Source organism: Bubalus bubalis, chromosome 4 (genome assembly GCF_019923935.1).
Source record: "Bubalus bubalis isolate 160015118507 breed Murrah chromosome 4, NDDB_SH_1, whole genome shotgun sequence".
Taxonomy (NCBI): domain Eukaryota; kingdom Metazoa; phylum Chordata; class Mammalia; order Artiodactyla; family Bovidae; genus Bubalus; species Bubalus bubalis.
Genome location: NC_059160.1, coordinates 114,327,616 through 114,344,030, shown reverse-complemented (window position 1 = coordinate 114,344,030; position 16,415 = coordinate 114,327,616). Strand labels below are relative to the sequence as shown.

General features: G+C 40.9%; 1 non-coding gene across 1 annotated transcript; it reads left to right on the top strand.

Annotated features, from left to right (window-relative positions):
* Window positions 1–399: 399 nt before the first annotated feature.
* Window positions 400–475, top strand: LOC112584795. Its single transcript, XR_003109193.1, has one exon. It is a non-coding gene; the product is annotated as a small nucleolar RNA SNORD26 (small nucleolar RNA).
* The last annotated feature ends 15,940 nt before the right edge of the window (window positions 476–16,415 follow it).

The following is a 16,415-nucleotide window of genomic DNA, read 5'->3' as shown; positions in this document are numbered from 1 at the left end:
GTTGAGAGCACAGTAGACTCTCAAAGAGTCTTTGTTTAAGCAAAAAAAATGTTTAGTCGCGGTGAGGTTCAGAACATGCTACCCCACGATACAGTACCTTGCCACTGTGAAAATTTTACACTGAAGGAATCCAAGCAATGACAGGTATAGGGAGGACTCGCTGATCTTCCTCTGAAGTAGGTCGTTTCCCCCGCCCAGCATCCCCCTGAAAGAGGTGCCGTCCTACACCCAGAGGAAAGGAGAATCCTCGTCTCTGAGATGCATAGAGGAGTCTGGGGGACCGGCTTCGCTAAGTTTCCCTAGTTTACTACCCTTAGCTCATACTCTTTTTTTTTTTTCTCTCATAATTCCCCATGACTTTCCATTCTACATAAAACCTAGTTTAAAAATACTCAGACCTTACGGGGATGATTTCAAAAACTGAACTCTCTCTTTCTGATGGATTAGTGGAGAAAACATAAAAACTCTGAGTAGCACCATCCGTAGCAAATGTTTGGGCTTTTAGCCCTGCGTTGTTAAGGCACTAACGTGGGACAGTTAAACTACGAGATATAAAAGTAAGAAAGGGGAAAAAAAATACTCAGACTTAACTGTTTCTCAGGTCTTCATTTCCTTATAAGGCTACCATGTCATGCAAAACTTAGACTAAATAATTTAGTAAACTTTCCTCTAGTTAATCTGTTTGTCAGTCTAATTTATGTGGCTCTAAGTAGAGAACCGAGGAGGGAAGAGATTGTTTTTCCTCCCCTACAGTTTCCCCCCAAACAATCAGTGTCCATCCTTTGAGAAAGGGTAGGGTGAGGGCTCCCTATATACTGGAAGCTTATTTTACTTAGCTTGCTTGTTCTCCTATTTTACTTTACCTTGTTCTCCTTGCTTTTTAAATTTTTAATGGTAAAGGATTTTTTTTTAATTTAACCTAACAAGATTCCACATAAGGAAAACAGAGAATAGATGCTATGCAAAATACAAGAAACTTGGAATCTTGGCTGTCGTGAAGCGCAGATTCTACAGGGACACAATCTAACTCTTTGATAGATCATAGATAATTCCTGCACACAGATCAGGAATTAAGGATCTGCATACCCGAAAGGAATAGGCTACACTCGGAGAAGGCAATGGCACCCCACTCCAGTACTCTTGCCTGGAAAATCCCATGGACAGAGTAGCCAGGTAGGCTGCAGTCCATGGGATCGCTAAGAGTTAGGCACGACTGAGCGACTTCACTTTCACTTTTCACTTTCCTGCATTGGAGAAGGAAATGGCAACCCACTCCAGTGTTCTTGCCTGGAGAATCCCAGGGACGGCAGAGCCTGGTGGGCTGCCGTCTATGGGGCTGCACAGAGTCAGACACGACTGAAGCGACTTAGCAGTAGCAGTAGCAACAACCAAATCCGGGAATTGGTGATGGACAGGGAGGCCTGGCGTGCTGCGATTCATGGGGACGCAAAGAGTTGGACACGACTGAGCGACTGAACTGAACTGAACAACCAAATTGTCATTACCTGAAGAAGCTTTCAGACAATCAACATTTACCCACTTACGTTTCAAAGAAAATGCATCACAGCTACAAAGAATGTCCCGTCCCAGATTCTGAATGAACCAGAGAGAGACAATGACTGCCTACAGGATAAAAGCCCAAGGCACCGCTAGCCCGTTTGTGTTCGTGGTCATAACCTCTAGTCTGGTTCATGACAGAATTGATTCAGTGCTAACAACTGCCTTCAACACTAAAGACAGCATAAAGGAATAGATCGATCATGCCCCCGTCTAGTCTGCTAGCCACAAACTCTAAAAATAAATAAATGTCGCCAAGGAGAACATTAAAAGAGAAATGTCATCTACTAAAAAGGATACATTAGCCCTTTGTGTTTTTCCAAAGTCATTACTGAATGACTAGGGCAATTCATATGCCTCAGAACTGCACTCTTCATTTGTATATTTTGATCCCTCAGCAGTATTTGCGTTTGGTACTTTTTTTTGTAGAAGAGAAGGATAGGAAGGAGTTTGGTTCAGAGTTTCCCAGATTGCTTATTGACTGTACAGAAGATGAATATTACAGCCCTGGAGGTAGGGCAGGGAGGGCTTCTCAGGACAAGCTTGGAGACAGATGGCATTCATATTTATTTGATGTGCAGCCTTCAGTTCCCAGAGAGACTGGGGCAGGGTGGGAAATAGAAGTTGACCAAGACCCCATAGGGCCACCCAAGGCAGAAAGAAATTTTAAAATCACAATGAGGTGGAAATAGGTTTGGGATGAACTGAAAACCAAGCATTTTTGCACATGGAGATTTTTCTACCTTCTGTTTATGACCACTGATACTCAGCTCAATTTAGTTGCTCAGTCGTGTCCAACTCTTTGCAACCCACGGACCAGAGCATGCCAGGCCTCCCTGTCCATCACCAATTCCCGGAGTTTACTCAAACTCATGTCCATGGAGTCGGTGATGCCATCCAACCATCTCATTCTTTGTCATCCGTTTCTCCTCCTGCCTTCAATCTTTCCCAGCATCAGGGTCTTTTAAAATGAGTCAGTTCTTCGCATCAGGTGGCCAAAGCATTGGAGTTTCAGTTTCAACATTAGTCCTTTCAATGAACACTCAGGACTGATCTCCTTTAGGATGGACTGATTCGATTGTAGTCCAAAGGACTCTCAAGAGTCTTCTCCAACACCACAGTTCAAAAGCATCAATTCTTCGGCACTCAGTTTTCTTTATAGTCCAACTCTCACATCCATACACAACTACTGGAAAAACTAGCCTTGACTAGATGGAACTTTGTTGGCAAAGTAATGTCTCTGCTTTTGAATATGCTATCTAGGTTGGTCGTAACTTTTCTTTCAAGGAGCAAGCATCTTTTAATTTCACGGCTGCAATCACCATCTGCAGTGATTTTGGAGCCCCCCAAAAATAAAGTCAGCCACTGTTTCCACTGTCTCCCCATCTATTTGCCATGAAGTGATGGGACTGGATGCCATGATCTTCATTTTCTGAATGTTGAGCTTTAAGCCAACTTTTTCCACTCTTCTCTTTCACTTTCATCAAGACGCTCTTTAGTTTTTTTTTTACTTTCTGCCATAAGGGTGGTGTCATCTGCATATCTGAGGTTATTGATATTTCTCCCAACAATTTTGATTCCAGCTTGTGCTTCATCCAGCCCAGTGTTTCTCATGATGTACTCTGCATATAAGTTAAATAAGCAGGGTGACAATATACAGCCTTGACATACTCCTTTTCCTATTTGGAACCAGTCTGTTGTTCCATGTCCAGTTCTAACTGTTGCTTCCTGACCTGCATACAGATGTCTCAAGAGGCAGGTCAGGTGGTCTGATATTCCCATCTCTTTCAAAATTTTCCACATTTTATTGTGATCCACACAGTCCAAGGCGTTGGCATAGTCAATAAAGCAGAAATAGATGTTTTTCTGGAACTCTCTTGCTTTTTCCATGATCTTCAGCAATATGTGAACCGTGAACTTCCTGATGTTCAAGCTGGTTTTAGAAAAGGCAAAGGAACCAGAGATCAAATTGCCAACATCCACTGGATCATGGAAAAAGCAAGAGAGTTCCAGAAAAACATCTATTTCTGCTTTATTGACTATGCCAAAGCCTTTAACTGTGTGGATCACAATAAACCGTGGAAAATTCTTCAAGAGATGGGAATACCAGACCACCTGATCTGCCTCTTGAGATATCTATATGCAGGTCAGGAAGCAACAGTTAGAACTGGACATGGAACAACAAACTGGTTCCAAATTGGAAAAGGAGTACATCAAGGCTGTATATTGTCACCCTGTTTATTTAACTTATATGCAGAGTACATCATGAGAAACGCTGGACTGGAAGAAGCACAAGCTGGAATCAAGATTGCCGGGAGAAATAGCAATAACCTCAGATATGCAGATGACACCACCCTTATGGCAGAAAGTGAAGAGGAACTCAAAAGCCTCTTGATGAAAGTGAAAGTGGAGAGTGAAAAGTTGGCTTAAAGCTCAACATTCAGAAAACGAAGATCATGGCATCTGGTCCCATCACTTCATGGGAAATAGATGGGGAAACAGTGGAAACAGTGTCAGGCTTCATTTTTCTGGGCTCCAAAATCACTGTGGATGGTGACTGCAGCCATGAAATTAAAAGACGCTTACTCCTTGGAAGGAAAGTTACGACCAACCTAGATAGCATATTCAAAAGCAGAGACATTATTTTGCCAACAAAGGTCCATCTAGTCAAGGCTATGGTTTTTCCTGTGGTCATGTACAGATGTGAGAGTTGGACTATGAAGAAGGCTGAGCGCTGAAGAATTGATGCTTTTGAACTGTGGTGTTGGAGAAGACTCTTGAGAGTCCCTTGGACTTCAAGGAGATCCAACCAGTCTATTCTGAAGGAGATCAGCCCTGGGATTTCTTTGGAAGGAATGATGCTAAAGCTGAAACTCCAGTACTTTGGCCACCTCATGTGGAGAGTTGACTCATTGGAAAAGACTCTGATGCTGGGAGGGATTGGGGGCAGGAGGAAAAGGGGACGACAGAGGATGAGATGGCTGGATGGCATCATGGACTCGATGGACGTGAGTCTGAGTGAACTCCAGGAGTTGGTGATGGACAGGGAGGCCTGGCGTGCTGCAATTCATGGGGTCGCAAAGAGTCGGACATGACTGAGCGACTGAACTGAACTGAGCAGATGTTGGCAATTTGATCTCTGGTTCCTCTGCCTTTTCTAAAACCAGCTTGAACAGAAGTTCACAGTTCACGTACTGTTGAAGCCTGGCTTGGAGAATTTTGAGCATTACTTTACTAGCGTGTGAGATGAGTGCAATTGTGCGATAGTGTGAGCATTCTTTGGCATTGCCTTTCTTTGGGATTGGAATGAAAACTGACCATTTCCACTCCTGTGGCCACTGCTGTTTTCTAAATTTGCTGACATATTGAGTGCAGCACTTTCACAGCATCATCTTTTAGGATTTGAAATAGCTCAACTGGAATTCCATCACCTCCACTAGCTTTGTTCATAGTAATGCTTCCTAAAGCCCTCTTGACTTCACATTCCAGGATTTCTGGCTCTAGGTGAGTGAGCACACCATGGTGATTATCTGGTTTGTGAAGACCTTTTTGTACAGTTCTTCTGTGTATTCTTGCCACCTGTTCTTAATATCTTCTGTTTCTGTTAGGTCTATACCATTTCTGTCCTTTATTGAGCCCATCTTAGCATGAAATGTTCCCTTGGTATCTCTAATTTTCTTGAAGAGATCTCTACTCTTTCCCATTCTATTGTTTTCCTCTATTTCTTTGCATTGATCGCTGAGGAAGGCTTTCTTATCTCTCCTTGCTATTCTATGGAACTCTGCATTTAAATGGGTATATGTTTCCTTTTCTGCTTTGCTTTTTGCTTCTCTTCTTTTTACAGCTATTTAAGACCTCCTCAGACAGCCATTTTGCTTTTTTGCTTTTCTTTTTCTTGGGGATAGTCTTGATCCCTGTCTCCTGTACAATGTCATGGACCTCTGTCCATAGTTCATCAGGCTCTCTGTCTATCAGATCTAGTCCCCTAAATCTCTTTGTCACTTACACTGTATAATCATAAGGGATTTGATTTAGGTCATACCTGGATACCCACTCCAGTATTCTTGCCTGGAGAATCCCAGGGACGGAGGAGCCTGGTGGGCTGCCGTCTAATGGGGTTGCACAGAGTCGGACACGACTGAAGCGACTTAGCAGTAGCAGCAGCATACCTGAATGGTCTAGTGGTTTTCCCCATTTTCTTCAATTTAAGTCTGAATTTGGTAATAAGGAGTTCACGATCTGAAGCACAGTCAGCTCCCGGTCTTGTTTTTGCTGACTGTATAGAGCTTCTCCATCTTTGACTGCAAAGAATATAATCAATCTGATTTCGGTGTTGGCCATCTGGTGATGTCTATGTGTAGAGTCTTCTCTTGTGTTGTTGGAAGAGTATCTAGAGTATCTAGTATCTAGTATCACTGATACTATATTCCATTTATAGTAGTAATACAATTTTCTTTTTAAATAAATATTTAAAAATTTTAAATTGAATTGACAAGTTAATATGCTATTACTATGATATTCAGGTATAACAGTTTCAGAAACTGATGCCTGAATGCCTGACACTTAGGAGCTGTTTGCTTGGAAAAGAGTACTGGTTTCAGAGTCACTCCAGTACTGCCCTGGGTTATCTTCCAGTGATTATTTACTTTCTCTGAACCTCATGATCCTCAACTACAAAATGTCTGGATGAGAAACACAAACCTCTCAAGCAAGGCAATTGCAAGAAATACAATTCCTTTCCTTCCTTGCTTCCTTTTTTTCCTACATAAAAAGGCATACCAAAATTTATATTGAATATTCTCTTCTAATTGAAGGCTTATTACCTCTTTTTTGTCCTTCACACATTAAAAGTCTATGAAACTTTTGGACTTCCCTGGTGACCCAACGGTTAAGAATCTGCTTGCCAATGCCAGGAACTCAAGTTCTATGCCTGGTTCAGGAAGATTTCACATGCCACGGAGCAATGAAGCCTGTGTGCCTCAGCCGCGGCACGCTCGTGCCTAGAGCCTATGCTCTGCAACAGGAGAGGCCACCCGATGGGAAGTCGGCACACCGCAACTAGAGCACAGCTTCCGCTTGTGGAAGCTGGAGACAGGCCTGTGCAGCATCGAGGACCCAGCAGAACCAATCAGGAAAAAAAAAGATTTGTTGTATGACCACATGAAGAGATAAAACAACGCCTGGCCAGTGGTCAACTTCTCCTCCTGGCATGCTGAACTTTTAGCAACTTAAAATTCTGATACCAAGAATTACCTTCAAAATATTCCTTCAGAGGAGTTCATTTCCCTGAACAATTATTTATCTCTGACTAATAGCTTCCTTTTTCTCTCTTTAACTTTGATTCCTTTTTCTGTCTTTGACAATGACTGAAAAACTGGCTGATGTTGAAAAGTCAGGATAAATCTCTTTATAAAATATACATATCTAGAATCCATAATATTTCTATTGTTTAATCTATGAATTTTTGTGTTTATTAATTTAACATTATCTACAAAATTAATTTATTAATATTTAATTCATTAATTTAACATCTGTGATTATTTTCTTGTAATTTGTAAAAATTTAGAGAGAAATTTTTCTAAAAGTAAGTAATTTTAAACAGTGTAATTATTATCATAGACACTTTAAATGCCTTTTCATTTGAGGATATTCTTAAACTGCATCTAGTTGTCCTTTTCTTTGTAATATTTTTTCTTTATCAATTTTTTTTAACCTGAGATCTTTTTTTCTTTAATTTGTTTTTCCAAGAGTAAGAATATTTTTTCACTCCCATACATTTTTCCAATACCCTGGTGATGGCCAATTTGGATTTTTATTTATTTATTTATTATTTTTTTTTAAATTTTATTTTATTTTTAAACTTTACATAACTGTATTAGTTTTGCCAAATATCAAAATGAATCCGCCACAGGTATACATGTGTTCCCCATACTGAACCCTCCTCCCTCCTCCCTCCCCATTCCATCCCTCTGGGTCGTCCCAGTGCACCAGCCCCAAGCATCCAGTATCGTGCATTGAACCTGGACTGGCAACTCGTTTCATACATGATATTTTACATGTTTCAATGCCATTCTCCCATATCTTCCCACCCTCTCCCTCTCTCACAGAGTCCATAAGACTGTTCTATACATCAGTGTCTCTTTTGCTGTCTCGTACACAGGGTTATTGTTACCATCTTTCTAAATTCCATATATATGCGTTAGTATACTGTATTGGTGTTTTTCTTTCTGGCTTACTTCACTATGTATAATAGGCTCCAGTTTCATCCACCTCATTAGAACTGATTCAAATGTATTCTTTTTAATGGCTGAATAATACTCCATTGTGTATATGTACCACAGCTTTCTTATCCACTCATCTGCTGATGGACATCTAGGTTGCTTCCATGTCCTGGCTATTATAAACAGTGCTGCGATGAACATTGGGGTACACGTGTCTCTTTCCCTTCTTGTTTCCTCAGTGTGTATGCCCAGCAGTGGGATTGCTGGATCATAAGGCAGTTCTATTTCCAGTTTTCTAAGGAATCTCCACACTGTTCTCCATAGTGGCTGTACTAGTTTGCATTCCCACCAACAGTGTTAAGAGGGTTCCCTTTTCTCCACACCCTCTCCAGCATTTATTACTTGTAGACTTTTGGATCGCAGCCATTCTGACTGGTGTGAAATGGTACCTTTATTTATTTTTTTAAATAGTCATCATCTGAATTAAAAACTCTTCATCTTTTAAAAATTTCTTCTACTTATAAAAATTAGATGATATACATGCATTTCAAAAAATTAGAAAATATAGGTAAATTAAAAATTAAGATCATGTAGATTAATTAAAAGATTAATTATGTGGATTAAAATGATCATGTAGAAAATATGGATAATTAAAATATTAAAATAATGCAGATTATTTTAAAAGATTTAATTAAAAATTAAATTAGAATCATAGCAGTCCAGCAGTTTAGACTCTTGCACTTTCAATATAGGGGGCACGGGTTCCATCCCTGGCCAGAGAACTGAGACCCTACAAGCCACATGGTGTGGCAAAATAATAATAATAAAATAAATAAATTTAAAAACAAATTAAAATCATGTAAAATTTTACCATTCTGATTTGATCATTTAAAATGTTCACCTGATCCTGTTTGATTTCCCCACTGTTCTAAATTGCTTCTTGTGTCTTCAAATTTCCATCTTTCTCCCAAAGCCTTTCCTCTTTCTGGGTTTCCCTGTGTGAATCTCCCCTACCTTTATAAAACTCCATACCCCAAGCCCAGTTATTGGCACTGTACATCCCCTCCCCAACAGGAGCTCTTCACTTTCCGGTCAGCCGTCAGGTCTCCTGCGTCTGATTCGTGCGGTCTGGGGTAACGTCCTGCGAGGTAGCCCGTTACCAGTAGAATTAGAGTGGTCACTGGTGTCCCTCTCCACAGACCAGTGGAGGTCCTAGCCTTGTGATCCCATCTCTGACATGCCTAGCCACTCCAAATAAAATTGGGTCCTTCCCAATCTCTTCACAAGTGTGAGGTGCAAGTTGGTTGGATCAAACACTCTGAAGGATAAAGATAGAACAGTCAGCCTAAGCCGGAACTAACGCAGACCGAAATAAAAGCCTTTGTGCGCTTGTGTCAGCAGCGAGGACTGTGCCAGCTGGGGATCGGGCACCGCATCTAAAAGGGGCAATCCTCGCCCAGCCTGGGCACAGAGAGATGACGTCACCACGGCCAGAAGGCTGTATTTTGAAGTCAAATTTGCTCCATTGGCTCACTGTTTTTTAAATTAAGACATTTGTGCAACAAATGAAAGCTGCTTTCAGGTTAAATATGACCTGTGTTTTACCAGTTTATGACTCCTAAACCAAAACCATATAAACCAGTAGGAAGGAGAAAATATTTTTCCAACCATTTCCTAATTTATAAGTCACCTTTCTCTCCAGTATCCATAAGTCTTGGAAGTCATATTTTTGTGCAAAGCAATGTTCCTTCCATTACTCACTCTCTTCCTCTGCACATCTACTGGAAATTAGGGCTATTTTCTTAATAACACAAAATAGACCTTTGAGTTTTAACTTCATTTTTTAAAAATATTTTATTTATTTGACTGTGCCAGGTCCTAGCTATAGCACACGGGATCTGCTATAGCAGGCGGGATCTGCTGAGGCATGCCGTATCTAGCTGCAGCAGGCAAGCTTTTAGTTGTGACATGTGAGATCTAGTTCCCTGACCAGGGATTGAACCCAGGGCCTCCACATTGGAAGTGCAGAATCTTAAGCACTGGACCACCAGGGAAGTCCCTTTTTAAAAAAAAAAAAAAAATATGATATAAGGAATTTTTTAAACAAAGTATTGTGATTATATATGTAAAAGGTTGGGCCACTGAAATACCCCAACACATAAGAAAACCACCCGTATGGAACAAAGCCATAATGGATGTCACAACGAGGTATTTTGATCATAATAGCTCTCTCTCTTCAGAGACAGCACAGATAAAAGAGGACTTGGTTGCTGCATCGTCCCTAGGCACTGTCTCCTATACAAGTTCCCAGTGATTTACGTTTGATTTCTGTACTTACCATAAATACTTAAGTTCTCAATTTTTATACTCTGAGTAATATTTTTCTAATTTGTATAAATTACGTGTAACTTTCTTTGGTAATTGTATAGGTTTTTTGCTTCTTGCCTAATCACACAAACATCTTCTTTAGTTGCACTTTGAAGCAACAGGGACCACATTGATTTAGCATTCGCTCATCCGTTAAAGGGAGAAGGCAATGGCACCCCACTCCAGTACTCTTGCCTGGAAAATCCCATGGATGGAGGAGCCTGGTAGGCTGCAGTCCATGGGGTTGCTAGGAGTCGGACACAACTGAGCGACTTCACTTTCACTTTTCACTTTCCTGCATTGGAGAAGGAAATGGCAACCCACTCCAGTGTTCTTGCCTGGAGAATCCCAGGGACAGGGGAGCCTGGTGGGCTGCCGTCTCTGGGGTCGCACAGAGTTGGACACGACTGAAGCGACTTAGCAGCAGCAGCAGCAGCAGCATCCGTTAGAGACGGAGAAGGTGATGGCAACCCACTCCAGTACTCTTGCTTGGAAAATCCCATGGACGGAGGAGCCTGGTGGACTGCAGTCCATGGGGTCGCTAAGAATCGGACACGACTGAAGCGACTTAGCAGCAGCAGCAGCATCCGTTAGAGATGTATTATGCCAGACCTTGTGCTAGGCTATAGTATATGTCACAGTGAGAGGAGTGGGAATATCAATATTATTATTACTGTGAGCTTTCAAGATGCTCACAGTCTGCTGGGAAAGACTCATGATCCAGTGGGAGAGATACATGTAAATGCTGTGCATAAATTGGAAGAACTGGATGGTCAAGAAGGGTTCTTACAGGCATTAAAATGTGAGCCATATCTTGAAGAATGAAAAACAGCTTATCGTGTTGAGAAACAGAAGAGTATCAGGGCAGAATGAGCACTAGAATTATGGCAGAGAGACATGATTAAACACAGTATTCGGGGATAAAAGGAGAAGCTGAATATGCTGCACATAGGAGAGTATCAGGAGTAAGGATAAGGTGTGGGCTGGGGGCAGATCATTGGCTTTCCTGAAAGGTTTTAAGCAGTGCGGCACCATTATATTTGTGACTGAGAAAGCACACTGTAGCTAACTTTATTTGGCTCCATGAATACAGGGAAACTTAATATGCAAATACACTTTGAGTTTAGTTGGCATTTTTGGACTCAACATCTTCGGCTAAAAGTTGCTGAAACATGATATCCCTTAGATGGAGTTCAAAGTTGTATCAGGAAGAATCTGAAGCATAAATGACTAATTCTTATGAGCAGGAATGTCAGTGACAAGCAGTTTTACAAAAAAATTTCTAATTTTCAAACTGAGCAAACAGTAGTATTATTTAATACTCATACCCTTTGACCTGTGACCTGTGACCTAACTCCTCCAACTCAAGTAGACTTGTCTGGTTTCTTACACAATCTATTGTAAAATTATTTACTTCTTTATTTATTTGGCTGCACTGGGTCTTTCTTGCAGCATATGGGATCTTCAGTTGCTGCATATGGTATCTAGTTCCCTGACCAGGAATTGAGTGTTTCAATTATCATGGTCTACCATCCATACGAAGAATAAAATGGAGAGATTAAACAAAATCTATATAAAGGGTAATAATAAATTAATTTACCAGGTTTTATATACATTTCTTACCTTGTAGAAAACAAATGTCTTCCTTAACTTTTTAATCTCTATAGGAAATATGACTTCAATAATGGTTCAAAAAAGCAATGTCTTGTTTATGAGTTAATATGAATCATCAAATGATGCTGATGAAAGGTTACACCATACCTATGTAGCATCAGCACACTGAAAATAAAGATAACATAACAATCCATAGTTTTCTTTTTCACTTAAATTCTTGTCCACAGTGTCTATTCTGATTCCTTGTTTGCCTTTTCTAAGATTCGTGCTAATAAAAAAAACAGAGGTAGAGAAACTGGTGATCACTTACCGACCCTCCGTGAACTTTCCAAAGTAATTTTGTCCACTTGGTCAATCTTTAAATCAAATTTATCCTATAACTCCAATTAACAAATTAAAAAGTGAGTGTGGAGTGTGTGTATGTATGCATGTGTATATACACATATTTGAAAAAATTACCCCAAATAATTCCGACCTCCAAAAATACACTATTGGATGAAGAAACCATAGCTTTCAGAAAGCATAAAATCACATTTAAAAAGTATTCCACTCCAGGAAAGGAATGTCATTTCTGATTTGTAAAGCACACAGGCAGAGTGAGGATCCCTTCATTTGTCATTCCTTCAGATTCTGCGGCAAGGGACCTTGCCGTCAACAGCAGAGAAAATCACTGTTCTTTCTGAATTTCCGTCATCATCACAGAGAAGCTGTAGGCTAAAATCATTCTTTTTTTCTCCCATGCTCAGATAAAATAATCTACATTAAAGACAAAAGATACTAAACACAAGCGTACATATCCCCAAGCCAACAATCTAATATGATTTGTTTAAAAAGTTCTTCTACACTGATCATAGTCCTCCAGATGAGGTCTTCTGAGGAAGGCCAACATGGGGCTGGGGTACCATCATCAATCTTTGTATCACAGAGCACTCAGCTATCATTAATCATTTAAAATAATCATTCAAAGTGATTCATGGTAGGCAAACATTTCAAAGAAAGTTAGGTCGCCCAGTCGTGTCCAACCCTTTGCGACCCCGTGGACTGTAGCCCACCAGGCTTCTCCATCCATGGGATTCTCCAGTCAAGAATACTGGAGTGGGTTGCCATTTCCTTCTCCAGGGGATCTTCCTGACTCAGAGATCAAACCCAGGTCTCCCGCATTGCGGGCAGACGCTTTAACCTCTGAGCCACCGAGGTTTACATTTCAAAGGCATTGACAAAATTTAAAGGTAAGTTATAAACAAGAATATTGAATTTATTTGACCTGGTAAAGTTCTTTCATTTATGAATTATTAGTGATGATCTCTAAAAATGTTCTTCTGGGACTTCCTGGGTGGTCCAGTGGTTAAGACTCCTTGCTGCACTGCAGGGAGCATGGGTGCGAGCTTGGGTCAGGAACTAAGATCCCATTTGCCAATGGCCAAAAAACTAAAAAAAAAAAAAAATTTTAATAAAATAAAAATATTTTTCTTCTCAAAAACCCAAAGCACTAAGCAGTCAAATTCTAGTTCCTTCTTAGAATGCCTGACTCAACAGATAGAAAGAAGACACTAAAGTGTGTCCACTTCCAACACAGAGACATCGAGGTCTTTGGTACATCTCTCTTTCTTTATCAACATTTGGACCCCTAAAGTGCTGTTTGAAAATTCAGTGATAATCAGAATATTTTCAAAGGAAACTTTATAAAATGTGGATGCCCAGGCACCACCCACCATCCAACCACGTATTCAGACATGGTGGGGATGATGATGCATGGCCTGCACTTGTTTAGTGAAGATGAGGCTGAACTTATTCTTTGGTCTTTGTGGGGTTTTCATGTTTGGGTTGGTTCAGGTTCTCAGTATCTCTTGGGACATTAAGCTTAAATTTCTTGGAAATTCAATGTGTTATAAGGTTGAACTCAGTGTAGCTATCCTCCAAGAAACACACCCCAGAGAGCAATTTCCAAAGAATTTAGGTCTATAACAGCATCAGAGAAAAAAGGAGGTTGGTTTTTCAGTGGGTACTGCGTGAACAACCACTTATTCACTTCTTCCTGAAGTAACAGTAGAAGCAACCACTTCTATGAAAAAAACAAAATGGAGGGGAGCTCAGACTATTATTTACCTTTACACAACTGCAATTATAAAATAAAATAAGAGTTTAAAAAAATCATTTCAAGTTGGAGCCAGGAGAAGCGCCTTAAGCATGTTGGAGCCAGGAGAAGTTACGGGATATTGGTAGAATTCAAGGCAGGAGAATATTGGCGGAGTTCAAACGTCTATTTTGTTCTGTGATAACATAGCTGTGCATACATTTGCAAGGAATTACTGGCTGTATAGTTATAATAGTAAAATTAGTATATGTGGCAAGAAGGTAATTCCAGCACATTGGAAATAATTCCTCTTTGGAATTCTTCAGGAATTAGAGTTGAAAGAGCACAGAGCAAGATAAACAAGGGGAAGAAAGAAGAGTTGATGGGACCTTTTCTTGAGCTCAGGACTGCCAAATATCCCTGGTCTGTGAAGAGAGTGATGCCAGATGATGACCACACGGAGAAACCGGGGAAAAACCTCAGGGGCATATAAGCTTCAAAATCCAGTTAGGGAGGCTATTGCTGACTATCCAGGGAAGCAAACTTGCAAACCCACTGTGCTTGCAAGTGGGTTTGGCCTTCATGAGTGGTTCCCAAACCATTGGAATCACCTCAGTTCAGTTCAGTTCAGTTGCTCAGTCGTGTCCGACTCTTTTCGACCCAATGAATTGCAGCACGCCAGGCCTCCCTGTCCATCACCAACTCCTGGAGTTCACCCAAACTCTTGTCGATCGAGTCAGTGATGCCATCCAGCCATCCCATCCTCTATTGTCCCATTCTCCTCCTGCCCCCAATCCCTCCCAGCATCAGAGTCTTTTCCAATGAGTCAACTCCTCGCATGAGGTGGCCAAAGTACTGGAGTTTCAGCTTCAGCATCATTCCTTCCAAAGAAATCCCAGGGATGATCTCTTTCAGAAGGGACTGGTTGGATCTCCTTGCAGTCCAAGGGACTCTCAAGGGTCTTCTCCAACACCACAGTTCAAAAGCATCAATTCTATGGTGCTCAGCCTTCTTCACAGTCCAACTCTCACATCCATACATAACCACTGGAAAAACCATAGCCTTGACTAGATGGACCTTTGTTGGCAAAGTAATGCCTCTGCTTTTGAATATGCTATCTAAGTTGGTCATAACTTTCCTTCCAAGGAGTAAGCGTCTTTTAAATTCATGGCTGCAGTCACCATCTGCAGTGATTTTGGAGCCCCCCAAAAGAAAGTCTGACACTGTTTCCCCATCTATTTCCCATGAAGTGATGGGACCGGATGCCATGATCTTCGTTTTCTGAATGTTGAGCTTTAAGCCAACTTTTCACTCTCCACTTTCACTTTCATCAAGAGGCTTTTGAGTTCCTCTTCACTCTCTGCCATAGGGTGGTGTCATCTGCATATCTGAGGTTATTGCTATTTCTCCCGGCAATCTTGATTCCAGCTTGTGTTTCTTCCAGTCCAGCATTTCTCATGATGTATTCTGCACAGAAGTTAAATAAGCAGGGTGACAATATACAGCCTTGATGTACTCCTTTTCCAATTTGGAACCAGTTTGTTGTTCCATGTCCAGTTCTAACTGTTGCTTCCTGACCTGCATACAGATTTCTCAAGATGCAGGTCAGGTGGTCTGGTATCCCATCTCTTTCAGAATTTTCCACAGTTTATTGTGACCCACACAGTCAAAGGCTTTGGCATTGTCAATAAAGCAGAAATAGATGTTTTTCTGGAACTCTCTTGCTTTTTCCATGATCCAGTGGATGTTGGCAATTTGATATCTGGTTCCTCTGCCTTTTCTAAAACCAGCTTGAACATCAGGAAGTTCACGGTTCATGTATTGCTGAAGCCTGGCTTGGAGAATTTTGAGCATTACTTTACTAGCGTGTGAGATGAGTGCAATTGTGCAGTAGTTTGAGCATTCTTTGGCATTGCCTTTCTTTGGGATTGGAATGAAAACTGACCTTTTCCAGTCCTATGGGCACTGCTGAGTTTTCCAAATTTGCTGGCATATTGAGTGCAGCACTTTCACAGCATCATCTTTCAGGATTTGAAATAGCTCAACTGGAATTCCACCACCTCCACTAGCTTTGTTCGTAGTGATGCTTTCTAAGGCCCACTTGACTTCACATTCCAGGACGTCTGGCTCTAGGTCAGTGATCACACCATTGTGATTATCTGGGTCGTGAAGATCTTTCTGTACAGTTCTTCTGTGTATTCTTGCCACCTCTTCTTAATATCTTCTGCTTCTGTTAGGTCCATACCATTTCTGTCCTTTATCAAGCCCATCTTTCTAAATTCCATATATATGCATTAGTATGCTGTATTGGTGTTTTTCTTTCTGGCTTACTTTACTCTGTATAATTGGCTCCAGTTTCATCCACCTCATTAGAACTGATTCAAATGTATTCTTTTCAATGGCTGAGTAATACTCCATTGTGTATATGTACCACAGCTTTCTTATCCATTCATTTGCTGATGAACATCTAGGTTGCTTCCGTGTCCTGGCTATTATAAACAGTGCTGTGATGAACATTGGGGTACACGTGTCTCTTTCAATTCTGGTTTCCTCGGTGTGTATGCCCAGCAGTAGGATTGCTG